General features: G+C 48.7%; 1 long non-coding RNA gene and 1 other non-coding gene across 2 annotated transcripts in view; one reads left to right on the top strand and one right to left on the bottom strand.

Annotated features, from left to right (window-relative positions):
* LOC132814014 (uncharacterized) overlaps positions 1-24,149 on the top strand; it is a 264,361-nt gene extending 240,212 nt beyond the window's left edge. The window contains exon 3 of the long non-coding RNA XR_009644258.1: positions 23,569-24,149. This is a non-coding gene — a long non-coding RNA (uncharacterized LOC132814014). The remainder of the gene's footprint in view (positions 1-23,568) is intronic.
* Positions 24,150-24,810: 661 nt separating this feature from the next.
* Positions 24,811-24,974, bottom strand: LOC132814015 (U1 spliceosomal RNA). Its single transcript, XR_009644259.1, has one exon. It is a non-coding gene; the product is annotated as a U1 spliceosomal RNA (small nuclear RNA).
* Between the last annotated feature and the right edge of the window lie 628 nt (positions 24,975-25,602).

Below are 25,602 nucleotides of genomic sequence, written 5' to 3'. Positions count from 1 at the left end.
GCACACACACAGCGAGGGAGGGACACACACACACACACACACACACACACACACACAGCATGGGAGGAGGTGACACACACACAGCGAGGGAGGGGGTCACACACACAGCAAGGGAGGTGGACAAGCACACAGTGAGGGAGGGACACACGCACACAACGAGGGCGGGGGACACATACACACAGCGAGGGAGGGACACCCACACACAGCGAGGGAGGGGGACATGCACACACACAGTGAGGGAGGGACACACACACACACAGTGAGGGAGGGGGACACACATACATAGCGATGGAGGGGGACACGCACACACACAGCCAGGGAGGGACAAGCACACACAGCGAGGGAGGGGTCACACACACAGTGAGGGCGGGACACGCACACACACAGCGAGGGAGGGGAACACACACACACAGAGCGAGGAAGGGGACACGCACACACACAGCGAGGGATGGACACGCACACAGCAAGGGAGGGGGTCACACACACAGCGAGGATGGGGGACAGGCACACACAGCGAGACAGGGACACACACACACACACACACGCACACACACACACACACACAGCGAGGGACGGGGACACGCACACAGCGAGGGAGGGGGACACACACACAGCGAGGGGGGACACACACACAGCGATTGAGGGGACACACACACACCCACAGCGAGGGAGGGGGTCACTCACACAGCGAGGGAGGGGGACACACACAAACAGTGAGCGAGGGCAACACACGCACAGCAAGGGAGGGAGAGACACACACACAGCGAGGGAGGGACACACACACACAGCGAGGGACAGGGACGGGCACGCACACAGCGGGGGAGGGGCACGCACACAAAGAGCGAGGGAGGGGGACACGCACCCAGCGAGGGACACACACACACAGCGAGGGACACACGCACACAGCGAGGGTGGGGGACACGCACACAGTGAGGGAGGGACACACGCACACAGCGAGGGAGGGACACACACACAGCGAGGGAGGGACACACACACACATCAAGGGAGGGGGACAAACACACACAGCGAGGGAGGGACACACACCCACACAGGGAGGGACACACACACACACAGAGAGGGAGGAGGTGACACACACACAGCGAGGGAGGGAACACGCACACAGCGAGGGAGGGGAACAAGCACACAGTGAGGGAGGGGAACACGCACACAGCGAGGGAGGGGAACAAGCACACAGTGAGGGAGGGACACACGAACACAACGAGGGCGGGGGACACACATTCTCACAGTGAGGGAGGGACACACACACACAGCGAGGGAGGGGTACACACACACAGCGAGAGAGAGGGATACACAAATAGCGAGGGAGGGGGCACACACACACATCGAGGGAGGGACACACACACACAGCGAGGGAGGGACACACACACACACACACACACACACACACACACACACAGCGAGGGAGTGGCACACACACAGTGAGGGAGGGGGACAAACACACATACACCGAGGGAGGGACACGCACACACACAGCGAGGGAGGGACACCCACACACAGCGAGGGAGGGGTACACACACACACACACACACATCGAGGGAGGGGGACACACACACAGAGCGAGGGAGGGACACACACACACACAGCGAGGGAGGGACACCCACACACAGCGAGGGAGGGACACGCACACACAGCGAGGAATGGGGACAAGCACACAGTGAGGGAGGGGGACACACACACAGCGAGGGAGGGACACACACACACAGTGTGGGAGGGTAACACACACAGATAGGGAGGGACACGCACACAGCGATGGAGAGGGACACATACACATAGCGAGGGAGGGTACACATACACATAGCGAGGGAGGGACACGCACACACAGCGAGGGCAGGGGACACGCACACAACGCGGGAGGGGGACACCCACACAGCGAGGGAGGGACACACACACACACAGCGAGGGAGGGTTGGCACACACACCATGAGCGAGGTGGAGACGCGCACACACAGCGAGGGAGGGACACGCACGCTCAGCGAGGGAGGGGACACACACAGAGCGAGGGAGGGGACACACACACACATCGAGGGAGGGACACACACACACACACACACAGCGAGGGAGGGGTGGCACACACACAATGAGGGAGAGGGACACACACACATACATCGAGGGAGGGACACGCACACACATTCACAGCGAGCGACGAGGGGACACACACACAGCGAGGGAGGGGTACACACACACAGCAAGGATGGGGGACATGCACTCAGCGAGGGATGGGGACACACACACAGACAGCGAGGGAGGGGTGGCACACACACAATGAGGGAGAGGGACACGCACACATAGCGAGAGAGGGACACTCACACACAGCGAGTTAGGGACACGCACACACACACACACTCAGCGAGGGAGGGGGACACACACACAGCGAGGGAGGGGACACACACACACCCACAGCGAGGGAGGGGGGCACAATCACAGCGAGGGAGGGTGACACACACACACAGTGAGGGAGGGGGACACACACACAGCAAGGGAGGGGGAGACACACACACTGTGAGGGAGGGACACACACACACTCAGCGAGGGAGAGGGACGCGTACACTCACAGCGAGGGAGGAACACGCACACACACAGGGAGGGAGGGGGGCACACACACAGCATGGGAAGGAGGCACACACAGAGCGAGGGAGGGACATGCACACGCACAGCGCGGGAGGGGGACACACACACATAGCGAGGGAGGGACAAGCACACACAGCGAGGGAGGGACACGCACACACAGCGAGGGAGCGGTCACACACACAGCGAGGGAGGGGACACGCACACAGTGAGGGAGGGACACACGCACACAGCGAGGGAGGGGGACACACACACACACATAGCGAGGGAAGGGACACACACACACATCAAGGGAAGGGGACACACAGACACAGCGAGGGAGGGACACGCACACACAGCGAGGGAGGGGTCACGCACACAGCGAGGGAGGGGTGACACACACACAGTGAGGGAGGGACACACACACACACACACACACACAGCGAGGGAGGGAGACGCATACACAGTGAGGGAGGGGGAGACGCACACAACGAAGGAGGGTGGGCACACTCACAGCGAGGGAGGGAGGGACACACACAGTGAGGCAGGGGAACACGCACACATACAGTGAAGGAGGGACACGCACTCACAGCGAGGGATGAGGACACGCACACAGTGAGGGAGGGGGACACACATACATAGCGAGGGAGGGGACACACACACACATCGAGGGAGGGACACACACACACACACACAGCGAGGGAGGGGTGGCACACACACCATGAGCGAGGTGGAGACACGCACACACAGCGAAGGAGGGACACGCATGCACAGCGAGGGAGGGGACACACACAGAGCGAGGGAGGGGACACACACACACATCGAGGGAGGGCGACACACACACACACACACACAGCGAGGGAGGGGTGGCACACACACAATGAGGGAGAGGGACACACACACACAGTGTGGGAGGGTAACACTCACACAGATAGGGAGGGACACGCACACAGCGATGGAGGGGGACACATACACATAGCGAGGGAGGGAACACATACACATAGCGAGGGAGGGACACGCACACACAGCGAGGGCAGGGGACACGCACACAATGCGGGAGGGGGACACCCACACAGCGAGGGAGGGACACACACACACACAGCGAGGGAGGGTTGGCACACACACCATGAGCGAGGTGGAGACGCGCACACACAGCGAGGGAGGGACACGCACGCACAGCGAGGGAGGGGACACACACAGAGCGAGGGAGGGGACACACACACACATCGAGGGAGGGGGACACACACACACATACACACACACAGCGAGGGAGGTGTGGCACACACACAATGAGGGAGAGGGACACACACACATACATCGAGGGACGGACACGCACGCACATTCACAGCGAGCGACGAGGGGACACACACACAGCGAGGGAGGGGTACACACACACAGCGAGGATGGGGGACACGCACTCAGCGAGGGATGGGGACACACACACAGACAGCGAGGGAGGGGTGGCACACACACAATGAGGGAGAGGGACACGCACACATAGCGAGAGAGGGATATGCACACACAGCGAGTTAGGGACACGCACACACACACACTCAGCGAGGGAGGGGGACACACACACAGCGAGGGAGGGGGGACACACACACCCACAGCGAGGGAGGGGGGCACAATCACAGCGAGGGAGGGTGACACACACACACACAGTGAGGGAGGGGGACACACACACAGCAAGGGAGGGACACACACACACTCAGAGAGGGAGAGGGACGCGTACACTCACAGCGAGGGAGGAACACGCACACACACAGGGAGGGAGGGGGGCACACACAGAGCGAGGGAGGGACACGCACACGCACAGCGCGGGAGGGGGACACACACACATAGCGAGGGAGGGACAAGCACACACAGCGAGGGAAGGACACGCACACACAGCGAGGGAGCGGTCACACACACAGCGAGGGAGGGGACACGCACACAGTGAAGGAGGGACACACGCACACAGCGAGGGAGGGGACACACACACATAGCGAGGGAAGGGACACACACACACATCAAGGGAAGGGGACACACAGACACAGCGAGGGAGGGACACGCACACACAGCGAGGGAGGGGTCACGCACACAGCGAGGGAGGGGGAAACACACAGCGAGGGATGGACACACACACACACGCACACACACACACACACACACACAGCGAGGGAGGGAGACGCATACACAGTGAGGGAGGGGAGACGCACACAACAAAGGAGGGTGGGCACACTCACAGCGAGGGAGGGAGGGACACACACAGTGAGGCAGGGGAACACGCACACATACAGTGAAGGAGGGACACGCACTCACAGCGAGGGATGGGGACACGCACACAGTGAGGGAGAGGGACACACGCACACAGCGAGGGAGGGACACACACACAGTGAGGGAGGGACACAAGCACACAGTGAGGGAGGGGGACACACATACATAGCGAGGGAGGGGAGCAGGTTTTCGAGAACACCTGAAAAGAGGAAAGCAGGTCTGAGAGGGTTCAGGTGGGAATTCCAGACAGTGTTGCCTTGGCAACAGTAGAAACAGCCAGACAGGTGAAGCAATGAATAAACATAAATGAGTTGTCAAGGTCTTGCAGGGTGTGTGGTGCAGGGAGACAGGGATGTTCACAGGGTGAGAATTTTAAATTGTTGCCTGTAAATAGGAGCCTTTTGATGGATCAACTAGTTTTGGTACAAGTGAGCACTTGGGCAGGAGGGTTTAAGATACTCTTGAGATTACATGTAAGTTGAATGTGGGAGGCTGGCCAAGAGTGTTTGGATAATTAAGTCTGGAGATAAATACTCGTCCATCCCTGCATTCAGTAAATGAGCTGAGACTAGGGTGGAGTTGGGTGATGTCACCAATGAAGAAAGTGTGTTTTTGGAGTTGGGCTCTTCCTCCACATCACCCCCACCTCCCTCCCCTCACCAAATCACAGGTATTGTTCCTTGTTCTGTCTGTCTGTCTTTTCTGGTTATGTCCTTCTCTCCCATTCTGCTACGAAGTAATATTTTGACCTCACCGTTGTTGGAAAAACCTACTCCATCCCCACTCTCCCATTCCTTTCTAAATTCCTTGTGTGTGGTGTCCCTCAAGGATCGATTCTTGGTCCCTCCTGTTTCTCACCCACATACTGTCAGGAGGTGACATCGTCCAAAAGCACCGTCTGAGGGTTCACATGTACGCTGACAATGCCTAGCTCTCCCTCCCCATCATCCCTCGCCATTACTCAGTTATCAAACTGCTCATCACACTCCCACTACGCGATTGGCTGCAATTTCCTGCAACGGAACATTGAAATGGTTAAACCCATTGCCTTCAGTTGCTATTACAAATTCCTTTCCCTTACTGCTGAGCCCCTCCCTCTCCCTGGGAACTGTCTGAGGCAGAACTACACTCTTCACAATATTGCTCTCATATCTGTAACCCCAAGGTGACCTTCTGATCAGGTATCTACACAATCACAAACACCAGGAATTCCAATCTCTAAAACGTTGCTTCCCCCCCCCCTTCACCCCAGCTCTATTGCTACTGAAACCCCTGACCCGTGTTGATGTTGCCTTAAACTTGACGAATCTAAAACAGAACCCTTGATTCCATGACTATCCGAGTATCTGATTCCAGATCCCTCATGATGGGAAACATCCTCTCAGTATTTACCCTGTCAAACTCCTTAAGAATCCTGCATGTTACAATGAGATCACGTCTCATTCTTCCCAAATCCAGTGAGTAGAGTCCCAACATTTTCAGCCTTTTCTTTAAAAGATAATCCCTACAAGCCAGGGATCATCCCAGTTAATCTTTTCTGAAATGCCTCGGATGAAATTATGTATTCCCTTAAATAAAGGGACCAAAACTTCTGTCATTACTCCAGATGTGGCCTCACTCGCACTTTGTAAAGTTACTCTCAGGTATATACTCCAAACACTTACACTGAAAACTCCTTGTAATAAGAAACAACGTTCCATTCCCCATCCTGATTCCCTGTTGTAACTGTGCTTCCTACGCAATTACCCCTGGTCCCTTTGTGGTGCAGCTTTCGACAGTTTCCACCATTTACATAGCACTCTGTTCTTTTATTATCTCCTCCAAAATGAGCAACTTCACAATTTCCCAAATTATGCTCCATTTGCTAACTTGTTGCCCACTTCTCCAATGAATCCCTCTCTGTAAACTGTTTATAATCCTTTTGGAACTTTACCGTTCTGCCTTTTCTCAGAGATTTCCCCGCTCATTCTTCTAAACATTTCCTGGGAACACTGGGCAGTGGGAAGCAGTTGTTACCTTTTCAGAGAGACTCTTTGGAATCATTGGGAGGAGCTTGCTGCTCATGGGTCAGAATGGAGACAACTTGCCCATCGAGCTGCATGAGCCTTTCACCCCCCCTGTCTAATTGATGAGGCACAGCAGCAGCACGGAAGGAAAGAAAAGGAAGCACATCCTGCTCTCCACATCGCACTGACTCTTGAAACATTGTGTCCCATGTGTCAAAGATCTGCCCTGTTCAGTCACATGAAGACCCAGTGTGGAAACTCACAGAAACCCATACAGATTTCCCCCTGAACTAACTGCTGACCCCCACAAGGGGTAATGTGTCCAGCCATCCTGGGCCAGGAGGAGGGGGTGGTGAGAGTTTCTTAAATGAACTGACAGTGACAGTTTTATAAACGTGTATTACAGGTGGACATTCAGATGGGAATCTCAGTAATTGTAACGCCAAACTGTGACAAAATTACTCAATTCATCAGGAACTGGATATTCACATTGTGTGTGAGTATTGTATTCCAGCTCATTCCCATTTGCTGCATAAATGTCCTCTTTTGAATCACCCCACACTCTCAGTAGATCTCCCCCAAGTCTTCAATATGTGTCCTGTAATCCTTTTCTGATGAACTCATGAGTGTAAGGTGGATTATTCTAAATCTGTAAACCCCTCTGTCACAGGGCACCCACAATTTCCTCTGCTACAAGGAGAACAACCTGTTTCCCCAAACCCCTGATTCCCCAATGTCGGTTTGCTCCCTATAAGGCACACATCAGGATTGTGTTGGAACATTCTCCACTTGCCTGCATCAGTGCAGCCCCCAACAATATTAAAGTGAACATCCTCCAGGACAAAGCACTGTGCCTGAGTGGTGTCCCATCCCCCACCTTCAGCATTCCCTCTCCCCACCCCCGGGGTACAGTGACATCACTGTGTAAAAGGGAAAGGCAGCATTGTCCTCCCAGACCATAGGGCTGCTGTCTCATTAGGGAGAAATGTCTGGTGGTGGGTTTAACCTGAAGGTTACCACAGCCCAGGCAAGGGGAGAGGTTGAGAACAAGAGTCCATCTATTGTAGATGGATATTCTTGATATGTATTAACAACACCCATGTCTCTGCAACTAAAATCCCCCATTCCTTGTACCATCCTGGTAAATCTCCTGTGCCCCCCTCTCAGGGACCCTGCCATCCTTCCCAATGTGTGGGTGATCTCTGGTTTGCACAGACCCAGCTGCTCTGTGTTCCTGTGGGTGATGTCATCATCGAGCAACAGTTGCATTGAACCTCACTGTCTGTAAGGGTGGGAGACACAGAAATCCCGGTAGCATTTGAGATGTATTTAGTGTGCACTTGCAATGCCATGATAGATGAGACTTTTCCACAATTATTGGAAAATAGATGAGGACAGTTAGGTGGTAGTTTTCTTTGTCACAGACCCGATGTACTACCAGAGCCTTTTTCTGTTCTGTAGACCGCTGAGATGTTTATTATAGGAATATGACAGGCTCCATTGGACTTCAGGTCAGAAAGGGTGATACTAGAGTAGATGACAGATGATTGGCCGATGTTTTGGGAGGAAAAGGAGATTGAGACGTTTAAGGAAGAATTCAGAAGCTCAGCACAGAATCGGAAAGGGCCGTCATCAAGTGAGAAATAAACATTGGGAATCCTGAAGGCTGGAAATAAAAAAGGCACATATAGCAGAGCTTTGAGAGACTGGAGGGGATTAGAGATAGGGAGAGTAATGAAGCTGGAGGAGATGAAAGTTGGAGAGGATTCTGAGGATTGAGGATGTTACAGAGATAGAGATATTTCTGATAGAGTTTTTTGAGTTTTGAGGCTGGAGAGGAATTATCGAGATAAGGAAGAGTTGTAAGACTGGATGAGGTGACATTGACGGAGAGTTCTGAGCATAGAGGAATTTACAGAGATAACGAGCGATTGAGTCAGAACGTTATACAGCACTGACACACACCCTGTGTTCCAACCAGTCCGTGTCAACCATAAATTCGAACTGAACTAATCGCATTTACCTCCACTTAGTCCAAATCCATCCAAGCATTCCCTATCGATATACAGGTCCAAATGCTTTTTCCTCTTAGAATCCCATTCCCCTACCGTTTTACTCTACATTTACCCCTTACTAATTCACTAAACCCAATCATCCCTGAAAACTATGGGCAATTGAGGACTGCCAGTTCACCTACCCTGTACATCTGTGGCTTGTGGGAAGAAACGGGAGCACCTGGAGGAACTCACGCTGACACGGGGAAGCGTATCCAAACTCCGCATGGACAGCCACCCAATGCAGGAATTGAACCTGTGTCCCTGGCAGCAGTGCTAACCATTGAGCCACTGTGCCACCCTTAAATTGTAATTGTATTCACAGCTATCACGTCCACTGCTAGTTTATTCCACATGTGAATCACTCTCTGTACAAAAACAAAAAGTAAAATCCGGAACGTCTTTTTAGGGTCTTCCTTTTCTCACCCACTCTTGAATCGCGCCCCCTCCTGGGAAGGGCACCTGCTGTTCACATTACCTATACTTTTCAGGATTTTATAAACCTCCAATAAGGTCACCCCTCAGCCTCCTACACCCCAGTGAAAGAGGTCCCAGCCTACCTAGCCTGTCCTTATAACCGAAAGCATCCATTCCCATCAACATCCTGGTAAATCTCTTCTGAACCCTCTCCGACTTAATAACATCAGTCCTATAACAGCACAACCTGAACTGAGCACAGTATTCCAGAAAAGGCCTCACCAACATCCTGTACAACCTCAATGTAATGTCCCAACTCCTATACTCAAAGGTGTGAGCAATGAAGGCAAGTGTGCTATACATCTTCTGAACAACCCTGTCTACATGTGACATAAACTGCAAAGATCTGAACCCCGAGGTCTCTTTGTTCTATATCACTATGCAAGGCCCGACTTTTAATCAGTGTAAGTCCTGCCCTTTTATCGAGATGAAATATTTGGCATTTATTCCAATCCAGAACATCCTTCTAGAATAAAGGCAATAGAAGTATACTTAAGAGGAAAATCAGTAAGGCAAAAAGGGGACAGGACACAGTTTTGGCGAATAGGGTAAGGACAATCCAAAGGGTTTTTATAAATACATTAAGAGCAAATGGGTTACTAGAGACAGAATAGGGCTCCTCAAGGATCAGCAAGGCAGCCTGTGTGTGGATCTGCAGGCGATGGGGTGGGGAGGGGATACTAAACAAGTATTATGCATCAGCATTTACTGTGGAGAAGGATATGGAAGATATAGAATGTTGGAAATCGATGGTGACACCTTGAAAAATGTCCATATTACAGCGAAGGTGGTACTGGATGTCTTGGAACGCAGAAAGGTGGATAAATGCCCAGGATTTCATCAGGTGTGTCCTAAAATTCTGTAGGAAGCTAGGGAAGTGATTGCTGGGCCCCTTGCTGAGATTTTTGTATCAGCGATAGTCACAGCTGAGGTGCCAGAAGACTGGGGGTTGGTTAATATGATGATACTGTTTAATGAAGGCGGTTTGGACAAGCCCGGGAACTACAGACCTGTGAGCCTGAAGTTGGTGCCAGACAAGTTGTTGGAGGGAACCCTGAGGGACTGGATTTGCATGTATTTGGAAAAGCAAGGACTGATTAGGGATAGTCAGCATGGTTTTATGTGTGGGAAATCATGTCTCTTACTTGACTGAGCTGTTTTATGAAGAAGTAAGAAAGTGGATTTTTGAGGGCAGAGCGGTACATGGGATCTTTATGGACTTCAGTAAGGCGTTCGACAAGGTTCGCCATGGAAGACTAGTTAGCAAGATGAGATCTCACCATACCAGGAGAACTAGCCATTTGGAATATAGAACTGCCTCAAAGGTAGAAGACAGAGGGTGGTGGTAGAAGGTTGTTTTTCGGACTGGAGGACTGTGACCACTGGAGTGCCACAAGGATCGGTGCTGGGTCCACTACTTCTCATCATTTACATAAATGATTTGGATGTGAACATAGGAGGGATTGTTAGTAAGTTTCCAGGTGACACCAAAATTGGAGGTGTCGTGGGCAGTGAAGAAGGGTACCTCAGGATTCAATGGGATCTTGATCAGATGGGGAAATGGGCTGAGGAGTGGCAGATGGAGTTTAATTTAGATAAATGTGAGGTGCTGCTTTTTGGAAAAGCAAAGCCTAGCAGGACTGATAGACTTAATGGTCAGGTCCGAGGGAGTGTTACTGAGCAAAGTTTCCTTACAGTGCAGGTTCATAATTCCTTGAAAGTAGAGTCGCAGGTGGATAGGATAGTGAAGGTGATTGGTATGATTTACATTATTGGTCAGAGCAGTGAGTACAGGAGTTGGGCAGTCATGTTGTGGCTGTACAGGACATTGGTTTGGCCACTCTTACAATATTGAGTGCAATTCTGTTCTCCACCTATCAGAAGGATGTTGTGGAACTTGAAAGGTTCAGAAAAGATTGGTGGCAGAATATTCTTTAAAGGGTAGAATAACCAGTGGGAGGTCATTGGACATTGGTACCAATGACACAGGAAGAGAAAAAGATAGGTCCTGATGAGAGAATATAGCAAATTAGCCTGGAATATAAAAAAGTAGATACTCGGTCGTAATATCTGAATTACTCCCAATGCTACATGCTAGTGAGAGTAGGAATAGCAGGATGGAGGAGATGAATGATTGGCTAAAGATCTGGTGTAGGGCAGAAGGATTCACATCTTTTGGTCATTGAATTCTCCTCTGGAGTAGAAGTGACTTGAATAAGAAGGATGGGTTGTCCCTGAATTGGAAGGTGACTAATATCCAGGCAGGGAGATTTGCTAGTACTACTCAGGAGGCATTAAACCAGTGAGGGAGTGGGGGTAAACCTAAAGAGATAGTGAGAAAGGAGGTAAGTCTGAGGCTGGGTACAGTTCAGAAATCAAACAGTCAAGGCAGAACGCGGTAGAACCGAGCAGTTACACTGCATTTACTTCAATGCAAGAGGCCTGACAGGGAAGGCAGATGCGATCAGGTTATGGTTTGAACATGGGACTGGGATATCATCGGTATTATAGAAATATGACTCAGGGATGGATGTGACTGGCAGCTGTATGTTCCAGGGTATAGATGCTATAGGAAGGATAGAAAGGGGGACAAGAGAGGAGGACGAGTGGTGTTTTTGGTTAAGGATAGCATTAGAGTTGTGCTTGGGGACGATATTCATGGGAGTAAGTTCAGTGAAATTATTTGGATGGAACTGGGAAATAAGAAAGGATTGATCACCTTATTGTTAATATCTGCGTGTGTTTCATCTGATTGCTCTGGTTTCCTCCCACTATGTAAAGATGTGCAGGTTAGGTGGATTATCCAGGCTGAATTACCCACAGTGTTCAGGGATGTGCAGGTTGGGTGGATTATCCAGGCTGAATTACCCACAGTGTTCAGGGATGTGCAGGTTAGGTGGATTATCCAGGCTGAATTACCCACAGTGTTCAGGGATGTGCAGGTTAGGTGGATTATCCAGGCTGAATTACCCACAGTGTTCAGGGATGTGCAGGTTAGGTGGATTATCCAGGCTGAATTACCCACAGTGTTCAGGGATGTGCAGGTTGGGTGGATTATCCATGGGAAAGGCAACATTACATGGGTAGGGTGGGAGTCTCTGAGGGTCAGTGCGGATGTGATGGGCTGAATGACCTGCTTCCCCACTGTCTGGATTCTCTGATAATTATAATAGTTTTAAAATAGTTCCAAAAAAGAATAGACCAGATCTAAAAGTTGCTGTTCTAAATTGGATAAAGGTGCATTGTGATTGAACAAGATAAAATCTTTCAATACTTCTTTGCTATTCCCAGGTAAAGGGACGGCTGAAAAGTGGGAACGTAACATAAGGAATATGAGCAGGAGGAGGCCATCTGGCCCCTCCAGCCTGCTCTGCCATTCAATAAGATCAGGGCTGATCTCAGCTCCACTTTACTGCTCTCTCCCATAACCTTTAATTCCTTTCCTGTTCGTAAATCTACATTTTGACCTAAAGACATTCAAGATGAAAGTCTCAACTGTTTCAATCAGCTGGGAATTCCACAGATTCACAACCCTTTAGCTGAAGAAGTTTCTCCTGAACTCAGTCCTAAATCTGATACCCCCTTATTTTGTCGCTATGCACCATAGTTTGTCCAGTCCACAGTGGAAATGACCTCCCTGCTTCTATCTTATCTACTCCTTCATAATTTTATATTTTTCCTATACAATCTCCCATTATTCTAAATTCCAATGAGGATCATGCCAGTTTTGTCAATCTCTGCTCAGAAGGCAACCCTTTCAACTCCAGACTCAAACTAGTGACCCTGCTCTGCACCCCCTCCAGCGCCATTACATCCTTCCTGAAGTAGGGGACGAAAACCTGTACACAGTACTCCAGGTGTGGCCTCACTAGCCCCCTGTATAGCTGCAGCATAACCATCCCTCTAGCAATGAAGGACAATATTCCCTTCACTGCCTTAATTACCTGTTGTACCTGCAAACCAACTTCCTGTGATTCATGCACAAGGACACCCAGCTCCCTCTGCACAGCAGCCTGCTGCATGTTTTCACCATTTCATCATCCAGTTTGTTGTTAGTCCGACCAAAATGGATGACCTCACATATCCCAACATTGTCCTCCATCTGCCAGACCCTTAACCACTCAATTAACCTATCTGTATCCCTGTGCAGACTGACAGTGGCCTCTGCACACATTGCTCTACCACTCATCTTAGTGTCGTCCACTTTTCATGAATCCATGCTGTGTCTGCCCGATGAGACAATTTCTATCCACATAGCTCACTATTTCTTTCGTGAGAGATCAGACATTTCCCCCACTACAGAAGTTATGCTAATACGTCCATTTTAAAATATTGGCATCACATTTGCAGCTTTCCAATCTGTTAGAACCGTCCCAGAGTCAGCAAATTTTAGTGAATTATCACGAGTGTATTTGCTATTTACCCACTGCCATTCCTTACAGTCCCCGGGGATGCATTCCATCACGGCCAGGAGACCCATCTACCTTTCGGCTGGTATCTTTCCCAGCACTGCCTCTTTACCGAGAATGATTGATTGTTTCTCTGTCTTCATCTGCCATTGCCTCCATAGGCCTGAGACAATGAGTATATAGACTGTATGTTCCTGTTAAGGCCAAGACTGGGAGGTGTAAGGAATGCTGCCTGTCAAGAGGAATTGTGGCTCTGGTCAAGAAAATGAAGGAGGGATATGGCAGGTACAGACAGCTGGGTTTGGGTGAATACCTGGAGGAGTATAGGGGCAGTAGGAGTATACTCGAGGGAAACTAAGAGGGCAAAAAAGGGAACGAGAACTTTGTGAAATGAGTTTGGGGAAAATCCAAAGAGATTCTAGAAATACACTAAGGACAAAAGAGTAACCAGGCAGAGAATAGGGACCCTGAAAAATCAACAAGGCGGTCTATGGATCTGCAGGAGGCAGGAGAGATACTATCTGCGTATTTCATGTCTGCTTTTACTGAAGGAGGATATGGAAGTGAGAGAGTTTGGAGAAATAAATAGGGATAACTTGACAAGTGTCCATATTCGTTCAGAGTCTCTGGAACTTGTATAATGCATCAAGATTGATAAATCCCTGATACATGATCAGGTGAATCCCCGAACTTTGTGGGAAGCTAGGGAAGTGATAGTTGGGTCCCTCGCTGAGATATTTGTATCACCGAGGTGCTGGAAGACAGGTGCCATTATTTGAGAAAGGTGATGAGGAAAGGCCAGGGAACAATACACTGGTGAGCCTGGAGTCAGGCAAGTTGTTGGAAGGGCTTCTCCGGGATAGGATTTAGATGTAATTGGAAAGGTAAGAAATGATTAGGGACAGTCAGCATGGCTTTGTGCATGGAAATCACTAACTTGGACTTCAGAAAGACATTCAAGGTGGAAGGACTAGCTATTTGGATATAAAATTGGCTGTAAGGTTGGAGACAGAGGATAGTGGTGAAGGGTTGCCTTCGGACTGGAAGCCTGTGATGAGCAATATGGTGTAAGGATCGGTGCAGGGTTCACTGCTTTTCATCATTTATATCAATGATGACTATGTGAAAATAGGAGCTATGGTCAGTGACTTTACACAGGCACCAAATTGGATCGGGAAGAAGGTTACCTCAGAGTAAAATGGGACTTCAATCAAATGGGCTGGGGAGTGGCAGATGGAGTGAATTCAGATAAATGTGAGGTGCTGCATTTTGGAAAAACAAATCAGGGCAGGACTTATACATTTAATGGGAAGGTCCTGGGGAGTGTTGTTGAACAAAGAGACTTGAGGTACAGGTTCATAGTTCTTTGAAAGTGGAATCTTGGATAGGCAGGATAGTGAAGGAGGCGTTTGGTGTACTTGGTCAGTGCATTGAGTATTGGAGTTGGGACATTGTTTTGCAGCTCTACAGGACATTGATTCAGCCCCATTCACTGTGAGTGATGAAGCTCATCCCAGGGCAGAGCCACAGACATACACAGCACGGAAACAGACCCTTCAGTCAAACTCCTCTGTGCCTCATCTATCTATTTATCCCATCAATGCCTCCCATGATTTTATAAACCTCTGAGGTTACCCCTCAGCCTCCCACACTCCTGGGAGGGTCCCACCACTCATGTCACAATGGGGCCTGGCTGATTGACGGCAGCTTCAGACCATTAGGAGACTAGGTGTAATCCTCCAGCCAATGGGAGTGAATGAGGGGTGTTGCCAACAGGCCAGCATGTGACCATGAGCTGTGCAGGTGCAGTGTCACTGGGCAGGGGTTGGGAAGAGACCCAGTGAGTGTGAAGGGAGTGGGAGAGAAATGGAGTTAGTGTGGACTGGGAGGGTTTATAAACTCATGATGTAGGCTGCTAGACCTGAATTAGAAACTCCCAGTAAATGAAAACCAAAAGAACTGTGGATGCTTAAATCAGAAACAACAGCTAGAAGATACTGGAATAGCTCAGCAGGTCTGGCAGCATCTGTGAAGAGAAATCAGAGTTAATATTTTGGATCCGCTGACCCTTCCTCAGAACTGATGTGACTGAGAAAAAATGTCAGTTTATATGCAGAAGGTAGGGGTTAAGGAGTAAATGTGATAGGTGGTGATATAGTCCAAAATGAGATACAGGAGCAATTGGACAAAGGAATGGATAATGATCTGGCTGGGGGAGGGTGAATAGATGTTAATGGAGATTGTTAGTGACTAACCATAGGTAATGTGTAATGGCAGGCGATGTAATAACAAGGCCTGGTGTGTGGGGTGGGGGACTATGGTGCGAGGACATGGGAGACTTAGGACCTAAAATTAATGAGTTCCATTTTAAGGTCAGAGGCCTGAAGGGTCCCCAAGTACAAAATGAGGTGTTGTTCTTCCAGCTTATGTTAAAGTTTGGCGCAGGAGAAGCACAGCAGGTCAGACAGTATCCAAGGAGCAGGAGAATTGACATATTGGGCCTAAGCCCTTCAGCAGGGATGTGAGAGTGGGGAAGAGGACTGACAGATAATAGCATTTGTGTGGGGCTGGCGGGAAGGTAGCTGGGAAGGCGATAGGAAGATGCTGGTGGAGGGTAATGTTGAGAGGGTGGAGTGGGTAATTGCGAAAGAAGATGGACAGGTGGGACTGTTCAAGAGGGTGGTGCTGAGTTGGAGGGCTGGATCTGGGATAAGGTGGGGGAGAGGAAATGACGAAACATTGATTCAGTGGTTAAAGGGTCCCAAGATAGAAGATGAGGTTTTCTTCCTCCAGGAGTCATGTAGCTAGGATTTTGTGGTGGAGGTGGCCCAGGACATGCATGTTCTTGGCAGAGTGGGAGGGGGAGTTGAAATGGTTAGCCACAGAACAGTGGGGTTGGTTGGTGTATGTCTCCCAGAAAAGTTCCCTGAAACATTCTGCAAGTTAGCGTCCTGTCTCCCCGTTGTAGAAAGCAATGAAAACAATAGATGAGGTTATTCAATGTACAGGACAATCTCTGCTGGATGTGGAAGGGACCTCTGGTGTCTTGGATGGAGGTGAGGGGAAGGTGTGGGCACAGGTTTTACACCTCTTGCAATGGCAGGCAAAGGTGTTGGAAGTGGAGGGTGGGTTGGTGGGGAGCATGGATCTAATGTGGAAGTCACGGGAATGGTCTCGAGGAATGCTGAAAGGGGTGTGGAGGGAAAGATATCTGTTGGTGGGATCTGATTGTCGGTGGTGGAAATGGCAGAGGATGATGTGTTGTATCTGATTGAAAATTGAGGACTTGGGGGTTCTATCCTTGCTGCGGTTGGAGAGGTGGGGTTCAAGGGCAGAGGTGCAGGAAGTGGTGGAGATACACTGAAGGGTATTGTTGACCACATGGGAGGGGAAATTGCCGTCCTTGAAATACAGGGCCATTTGGTGTGTTCTGGAGTGTTCGGCATCAAGCTTCCCTGGAACACTGCATTAAGAATGAGACAGATGTTGGCCAGGGAACAGGCTCGTGTGTTAAAGTGGCAGGCAACTGGAAGCTCAGGGTCTGCTTTGGTCTGAGAGGGAGCACAGATTTGTCCAGATTGCACTTTGTCTCTTTGTAGGGAGTGTCAGATTTAGTCCCAATCACCCACTTCATGATGCTCACCTGTAAACTCCTTATTTTCAATTCCCTGCAACTCTTTATGAAGTCAAATTCCAGTACCTTTTTAGGTGGAATGTTCCAGATTCAAACTGTCTGTTCACCCAGAAACTGCTGAGGTCCATGTTGACTCTGGGGTTACAAAGGATTGAATTGAAAGATGAGGTGCTGTCCCTGAGCTCCCATTGAGATGTATTGGAACAGTACAGGAGGCTGAGGGCAGTGTAGGGGTGAGCAGACAATGACAATGACAGGGCTGCACTGTGAGGGCTGCTTGGCTCAATGAGAGTATTTTGGAGTTGGGTGTAAACAGAGCGAGGTGGGACAGGGAGAAGGTGAAGCTGAAACTCCGTTTTGTTTCAGCCCATTCAGAAATTCACATGGTCCCAAAGGGAACAGCCAGTTTGTAAGCGATACCTGTGGAGATTTTGTAACCATTTTTAAGGTATAACATATCAGCTTAAGTAAAGAATACAGGATTTTTATTACAATGTTTGAAGGGGAGGAAGATTGCTTGGTCATATAAATTCTCTAAATGGGAGTAACTAGCTGAATCTAGAGAGCCTGTGTGACAGGAGACCTCAGACCCATGGTGTGCTCCTCTTGTACAATGTGGGAAAATTAGGGATGTTTCCAGTGTCCCTGACAGCTGTGTGTGCAGGAAATGTGCCCATCAGCAGCTACTGGGAAACTGCTTTTCAGACCTGGAGCTGTGAGTGGACTCACTGTGGAGCATCTGCAATACTGAGAATGTTATGGACAGCATGTTCAGTGAGTTAGTCACACTGCAGGTGAGGGTTACACAGGCAGAAAGGGAATGGGGGACCATCAGATCAAGTAAAAGGCTCAGGAAGGAAGTGCAGGAGTTCCCAGTGGTTATTCCCTTCCCAAACAGATAATGTATACTGCTTGGGATTCGTGTGTGTGTGTCGGTCTCAGGGGAAATCAGCAACAACCAGGTTCATGACACTGTCGATAGCTCTGCTGCCCAGAACGGGAAGAAAGAGAGTGACAGGGGATTCAACAGTCAGGGTTACAGACAGGCACTTCTATGGCCACAGCCATGAATCCAGGATGGTATGTTATCTCCCTGGTGATAGGATCCGCGATATCATGGTGCAGCTACAGGATATTCTGGAGCTGGAGGGTAAACAGCCTGTGGTTGTACAACACCCTGATACCAATGACATAATGAAATAAAGGGATGAGTGGTTGAAAGCTGGATATTGGGAGAGCAGGGACACATTATAATGCAGCTCCTGAAATGTAATGATGTCAGACTTGCTCCCAGTGCCATATGCTAGTGAGAGCAGGAATAAGAGGGTAGATCAGCTGGATGTGTGGCTGGAGAAATGGTGTACCATGGAAGGGCTTAGATTCTTAAGGAATTGGGACCTGTACCAGCCTGACTGGTTACCCCTGTGCAGAGCTGGGTCAAATCTCCTGGAGGGTGGGGATGGGGGGAGCGCTATTGCCAGTTCCATTGGTGAGGTATTAACTAGTCTGGCAGGGGGATGGGATCTGAAGTGTCGGGTTAGATGGGTCAGATTCAGGTCAGGGAGTGGGACGTAGAATATTAGTGATGTAGTCAGCGACTCCGAAAACCAAAGGAAAGGAGGATTAAACGAGGATTGAGTCCCTCGTCATCCATCAGTCCTGCAGAGTCAACAAAATCTGGAGCTGTACAGCTCTCTGTCTCCATGTGCTTCAGCAAAATGCTGGAAATCTGCAACAAAACCAAGAAGTGCTGGAGATCCCCAGCAGGACGGGCAGCATCTGAAATGGTGACACCTGCAGGAAACATTGCAGCCTTGGTCATCTTTTTCACTGTCCACTAAACCTCCAGTTTTGGCGTCATCTGCAGAATTACTAATACCTCCTATGTTTACATCCAAATCATTGATATAAATGATGAAAAATAGTGGATACAGAACCAATCCTTGAGACACTCCACAGGCCTCCAGTCGGAAAAGCATCCCTCCGCCACCACTCTCTATCTTCTACTTTTGAGCCTGGTCTGTACTCAAATAGCTGGTTTCCGCTTTATTCCATGAGATCTAACCTTGCTAACCAGTCTCCCATGAGAAAGCTTGCTGAACGCCTTACTAAAGTCCACGTTGATCATGTCGACCAGGCTGCTCTCATCAATCATTTTTGTTACTTCTTCAAAAACCATTCTATCCCCTGGAAAACATAACAGTTACAGCACCAGAGTAATCAGCCCACCGTGTCTGCGTAGATCATGATGCCATTCCAAACTAATTCCATCTGCCTGTAACATGATCCATATCCCTGATAACCTATGCCTGCTTATGTGTCTGTCCAAATGCCTCTTAAACTGTGATTGTTTCTGCTTTTCCCATCTCCCAGGAGAATACATTATAGTCATTTATCGACATCTGCACAAGACACTTGTCAGACACAACTCCCTTTAAACTTGCTCAGATGTTGTTGGAAACGCTTAGCAGGTCATACAGCATCTGTGAAGAAAAATCAGTTAAAGTTTCCGGTCTGGGCACCCTTCCTCAGAAATGTTAACTCTAATTTCTTTTCACAGATGCTGCTAGACCTGCTGAGCTTTTCTAGAAACTTCTGATTCTCTTCCTGGTTTACAGCATCTGCAGTTGTTTTGGTTTTCATATCCTTTAAACTTTGTCCCTCTCCTCTAGAATTTGTCATTCCAAAAAACTTCACATTATTCGTTTGGACTCCCCTGCCCTGGGAAAAAATAAACCATGACTAGTCACCCGATCACTGCTCCTCATAATTTTATAAAGTTCGATAAAGCCACCTAAAGTGTCCAGTGATTCAGGGAAATAGCCTCAGCCTATTCAGCCTCTCCCTATGGTTCAAATATTCCAATACTGGCAACACCCTGGTAAAACCTTACTGAACTCTTGCCAATTTCCCAACATCTTTCCTATAGCAGGGAGACTGGAATTCAAAGCAGTGGACATTCCAAAAGTGGCCGAGCCAATAAACTGTGCAACCGAAACATAATCTCCCAACTCCTATACTCAATGCACTGCCCAATAACAGCTAGCATACCGCACACCACCTTCACCGACCTGTCTACCTTCAACCACACCTTTCAAGAAACTATCAACCTACACTGCACGGTCTGTTTGTTTGTTAACACTTCCCAAGAACTTGTCATTAAGAGGTTGAGTCCTATTCTGGTAACATCTTTCTGAAATCAGGGAGACTGCAATTGAATGCAGTATTCTAACAGTGGCCTGACCAGTGCCCTACTCAGCCACAACGTGACCTCCTAACCCCTATACTCAGTGACAGAATCCCTACAGTGTGGTAGCAGGCCTTTCGGCCCATACCAACCATCGGAACAGCATTCCACCCTAACTCTGTAACCTACCATTACCCAAAGCTAATCCAGCTAACCTGCACGTCTTTGGATTTGTGGGAGGGAATTAAGAGCACCCAGAGGAAGCCCACGCAGACACACAGGGAGAATGTGCAAACACCACACAGACAGTGGAGTCGAACCAGAGTCCATTTATTGATCAGCATGTTACAAATGCCATGTTCAGCACCTGATCTCCCTGAAACTCTACAGAAACTATGCAGTTGTTCTGTGACCTTCAGATGGAATTAAGCTGAGGAGGAGAAAACAGGAAAAGGGTTGAGTTGTAGATCTAAAAAATAACTCTCCATCTTCCCCCTCTGTGTTCCTCCGTCTCCTCCCACTCTGTCTGTTCCCCCCTCTCTATTGGTCAGCCCTGTCTTGGTCACCGCCATCCCTGTCGCCCCTCTCTCCCCACCCCCGATCATCTGTCCCCCTATCTGTCAGTCTGTCGCGCCCTCAGTCTTTTCCCCCTCTCTGTCAGTCGCTCCCCCGTCGGTTGCACACCCATCTTTTCCCTCCCCTCCCTCCGTCGGTTGCACCCCGCTTGGTCTGTTCCCCCTCTCTGTTGGTCGCCCCCCCCAACCGTCAGTCACCCCCTCTGTTCCCCCCATCTGTTCCCCTCCCCTCTCAGCCCACTTTCTGTCCTCACCCATTTCTGTCCCACCACTCTCGATCCACCCACCCTCTCTGTCCCTCCGCCCACCCCCTCCCAGTCCCCTAGTTTCGTACTCCCCCACTGCAGGGAAAATATCTTCTCTATTTATCCTATCCATGCCCGGCCTGATTTTAAAAATCTCTTTCAGGTCACCGTTCAGCCTCTGATGCTCCAAGGAAAGCAGCCTATCCAAACCTGGCAACATCCTATAATTATTTTCTGACCCCTTTCAAGTTTGAGAACATCCATCTAATCGGAAGGAGACCAGAATTGCATGGAATATTACAAAAGTTGCCGAATCAATGTCCTGTACAGCCTCAGTATGACCTCTCAATGCTGTGACCAATAAAGGCAAGCAGACAAACTGCCGCCCTTCACTATTCTATCTACTTGCTACTCTACTTTCAAGGAACTATGAACCTGCACTCCAAGGACTCTTTGTTTAGCAGCACTCCCTAGGAACTTACTATTAACTGTATAAGTCCTGCTAAAGTATGTTTCGTGATGTTTAACTTCTCAAATTGGACTGGAGTTTAATATTCTGGAGAAATGTCAAATAAATCACATTTATCCCATTCTGCAGAACTTAGTCCATCGCCCTGCACGTTCCAACATTTCAGTTCCATCCACGTACTTTTATTCAAATGTAATGCTGGTAACTGCCTCTGTCACCCCATCAGTGAGATCCTGCTCTCCACCATTTCTGTGGGAAATACATTCTCCTTTCCCCTTTTTTTCTGAGAATTATCTTCAATCTAAAACTTCTAGTTCCTGATGGCTCTGTTAATGAATAGCTGCTTCCTATCCATTCTACCTGGATTCCTCAGCATTTTATCACATCAATTTAATCTCAGTTCATCTTCCTTGGAAACCCCCCACCCCCCAACCTATCCAATCTTTCCTCAGAGCAGAAATTCTCCAATCAGAGAAACATTCTGATCAATCTTCTCTGTCCCCTCTCTGGTGTGATCACATCAATCCTGGAATGTGGGGACAATGAGTGAGTGCAGTACTTTCGCCTTGGTCAAACTAGTGTTCCAGTGTCACTTCTGTGTTCTTGTGGTTGTTGCTGATACAAGAAGTGTCCTGGTTTTCCCACATGGAACTGGATGTGCACTCCATGGGACTGGGATTCCCTACCGTGTGTGTATTTGTTAACTAATCCTAAATTAACTTCACATTAAAACAGAATTATCAGATACCCACCAATAAATTTCTTCCATTATACTCAAATCACCTTACTTTTAATATCTCTTTAAAATTATTACTAACACAACAGGCTTTAATTTGCTGAATAAGTATTCAGGTATCTTCACTGTTACAATCACTTGAAGATTATCTTTACCTTCAGCTACACGTGGTGAATTGAACACTGATTGTAAACATATTAATATCAAATGGACTTCAGTTTTATGATGATTAATCCAGTCTGACATTCTTGTTGATTAATATCTTGGAGAGAACTGTCTTCAGGACTCCAGCTGTCCTTTGTCTTCAATCACAACTGGTTGTGGCTGGACTACAGATCTTAGATCTGTTCCGTTGTTTACTGGATTGCTTCGCTCTGTCTATCACTTGCTGCTTATGCTGTTTGGTAACTTCATCAGGTGAACACCCCATTTGTAGGTATTCATGCTGCTGTTACTGCCATGCCCTCCTGAATTCTCTCAGTTGAATGAGGGCTGATCCTCTGGTTTGATGGAAGGAGGGAGGTTGGGGAATATGCTGGGCCGTGATTCTGTAAGCTTTGTTGGAGTACGACTCTACTGTTGTTGGAAGGCAAGAGCTAAACTCTTGCACTGTAAACCCGATGTACAAGAAGCTACATGCAGTATCATGAACACTGACAGTCCAAGACATGAAATACGAGCAACACTGTACAATGATGCAGGATCACAACTGCAGCAAGGGGAGTTTAAGATCCAACTTGACATAGGAGTAGGGAAAGAAGCAGCTGATCAGATTGTCTCATTCATAGTCACAAAGAAACTCTGTGAGATTATTGTCCTGTTGGAGGTGAGGATGGAGGAGGTTGGGGAGATGAGGAGCTCTTCAAAGGAAACTAATCTGCCTGAGAGTTAGGGATCGACTTTATTGCTAGGTATTTAACAGAAAGCTAATTGAAACTGTTTTTATCCCCAAAAGATAACAAGACCGATGCTGTTTCCAATCATGATCAGAAACAAACCTCAGAATACACATGGTTCATAGATGGATGTCAATAGCCCATCAACATCCAACTCCTGCAATTATTCAGCAAATGTATGTGTGATTAACCAGTCCTGATGTCAGTCCTGATGTACCAGAAAATCGCTGTTTACTCTGTGCAGATGGGCAGTGATGTGGGGAAGTATTGGCCGAGTGATATTGTCGCTGGACAGTTAGTCCAAAGCCCCAGATAAACTTCTGGAGACCTGAGTTCAAAGCCTACTGCTGCAGATGGGTGAATTTGAATTAAATTTTTAAAAACTCGGGAATTTAAGAGTCTCATGATGACCATTAATCGATTTTCCGAAAAACCCATCTGGATCACTAATGCCCTTTCAGGAAGGAAGCTGCCATCCTTACCTGGTCTGGCCTACATTGTGACTTCAGACCCACAACAATGTGGTCGACTCTTACCTGCCCCCTGGGCAATTAGGGATGGGCAGGAAATGCTGCCGGGCCAGCGACACCCTCATCTTGTGAATGAATAAAGGAAAATAAAAGTCTCTACCCAGTGTGAATCTGCATGTTCAATGATGTTGTGAACATTTCCAAAGCTAAGTTCTCGATATGCAAAACTTTATGAACTGCCAAAACCGTTGTTCATTACTTGGTGTGAAAAAGAGAAAAAAAATCAACCAATATATTTAGCTTGTTTACTTCAAAGAAAATAGCAATTTCTTCAAATCAATTCAGTGACTGCATTTTCTTCATCAGTGAACCACTCCAGTAAGTCTGTACTCCACACTCTGAAGATCACTCATATCCTTCATTGTTGATGCCTATTTTGTTCCACAAATCCTAAAGACACAAGTAGCTTTATTATTGGGCAGCAGGCGAGAGTTTCAAAGCGTTTCTAAGGTGCCCCAGTGTCGACTTTAGATTAGATTACTTACAGTGTGGAAACAGGCCCTCCGGCCCAACACGTCCACACCGACCCGCCAAAGTGCAACCCACCCATACCCCTACATTTACCCCTTACCTAGCACTACGGGCAATTTAGCACAGCCAATTCACCTGACCCGCACATCTTTGGACTGTGGGAGGAGACCGGAGCAAACCCACACAGACACGGGGAGAACATGCAAACTCCACGCAGTCAGTCGCCTGATTCGGGATTGAACCTGGGTCTCAGGCGCTGTGAGGCAGCAGTGCTAACCACTGTGCCACCATGCCGCCCACAAGGGGAGAGCGCGAACGCAGACCCCCACTACCACAAATTTTGCTGTTGAGTATCCCGCATTTGGTGACATCGCAGGCGTCAGCACACCCGAAGTGCAATGGGATAGCCTCGTCCTGGGAGCGCCACCGCAATGATCATGGTATCTCCCCTGCCAGGTTAGTATAGAGACTTGTAGAGACTCTTCTTCATGAATCTCTGCCTTACCCACAGAGACAGTATATTTAATAGGAATTAGACAAAGACATATCAGTCACATGGGCGATTGTCATTACATAGTTTAAAGCTGGTAATTATGACCTTACAAAGCTTGATGAATGGCGATGTCCTGCGTTAACGTATGAATGGATTACAGAAACTGATTATCGTATTGTTCATGATTATGTGTTGATGGGAAGAGATTAAGGCTGGAGGGTTCTTCCTTCAGTAAATGGGGGATTCACTTACCTATGCTAATATGGAGGGGAGGTAAGACAATGGGAGCGGGAGGCAGTTTAACAGGGTTGTGCCCAGGGCTCTCAGTCTTGTCTGGAAAGGGCAAATTCCTCTGTCTGGGGTTACGGGGGAATCCACATGTGTGGCTGCAAGAGGTTCTATTTTGAGATACTGTCAGCCTCCCCCCTTCTGAGGTGTTCTGTCTGTATTGAAAGAGTACAGGCATTCAGTTGATGAAATATGGCCTTTGGCAAGGGAATGTTTAACCCTTGAGACCCCACAGTGTCCTGAAGGAGAAGCAAAAGGTATGGAACAGGCCCCTCTGTGGTATTTTAACTTCCTCGTTCTGACCAGGAATC

The sequence above is a fragment of the Hemiscyllium ocellatum genome, unplaced genomic scaffold (assembly GCF_020745735.1).
Source record: "Hemiscyllium ocellatum isolate sHemOce1 unplaced genomic scaffold, sHemOce1.pat.X.cur. scaffold_617_pat_ctg1, whole genome shotgun sequence".
In the NCBI taxonomy this organism is placed as follows: Eukaryota; Metazoa; Chordata; class Chondrichthyes; order Orectolobiformes; family Hemiscylliidae; genus Hemiscyllium; species Hemiscyllium ocellatum.
This window is presented reverse-complemented; position numbering and strand designations above follow the sequence as displayed.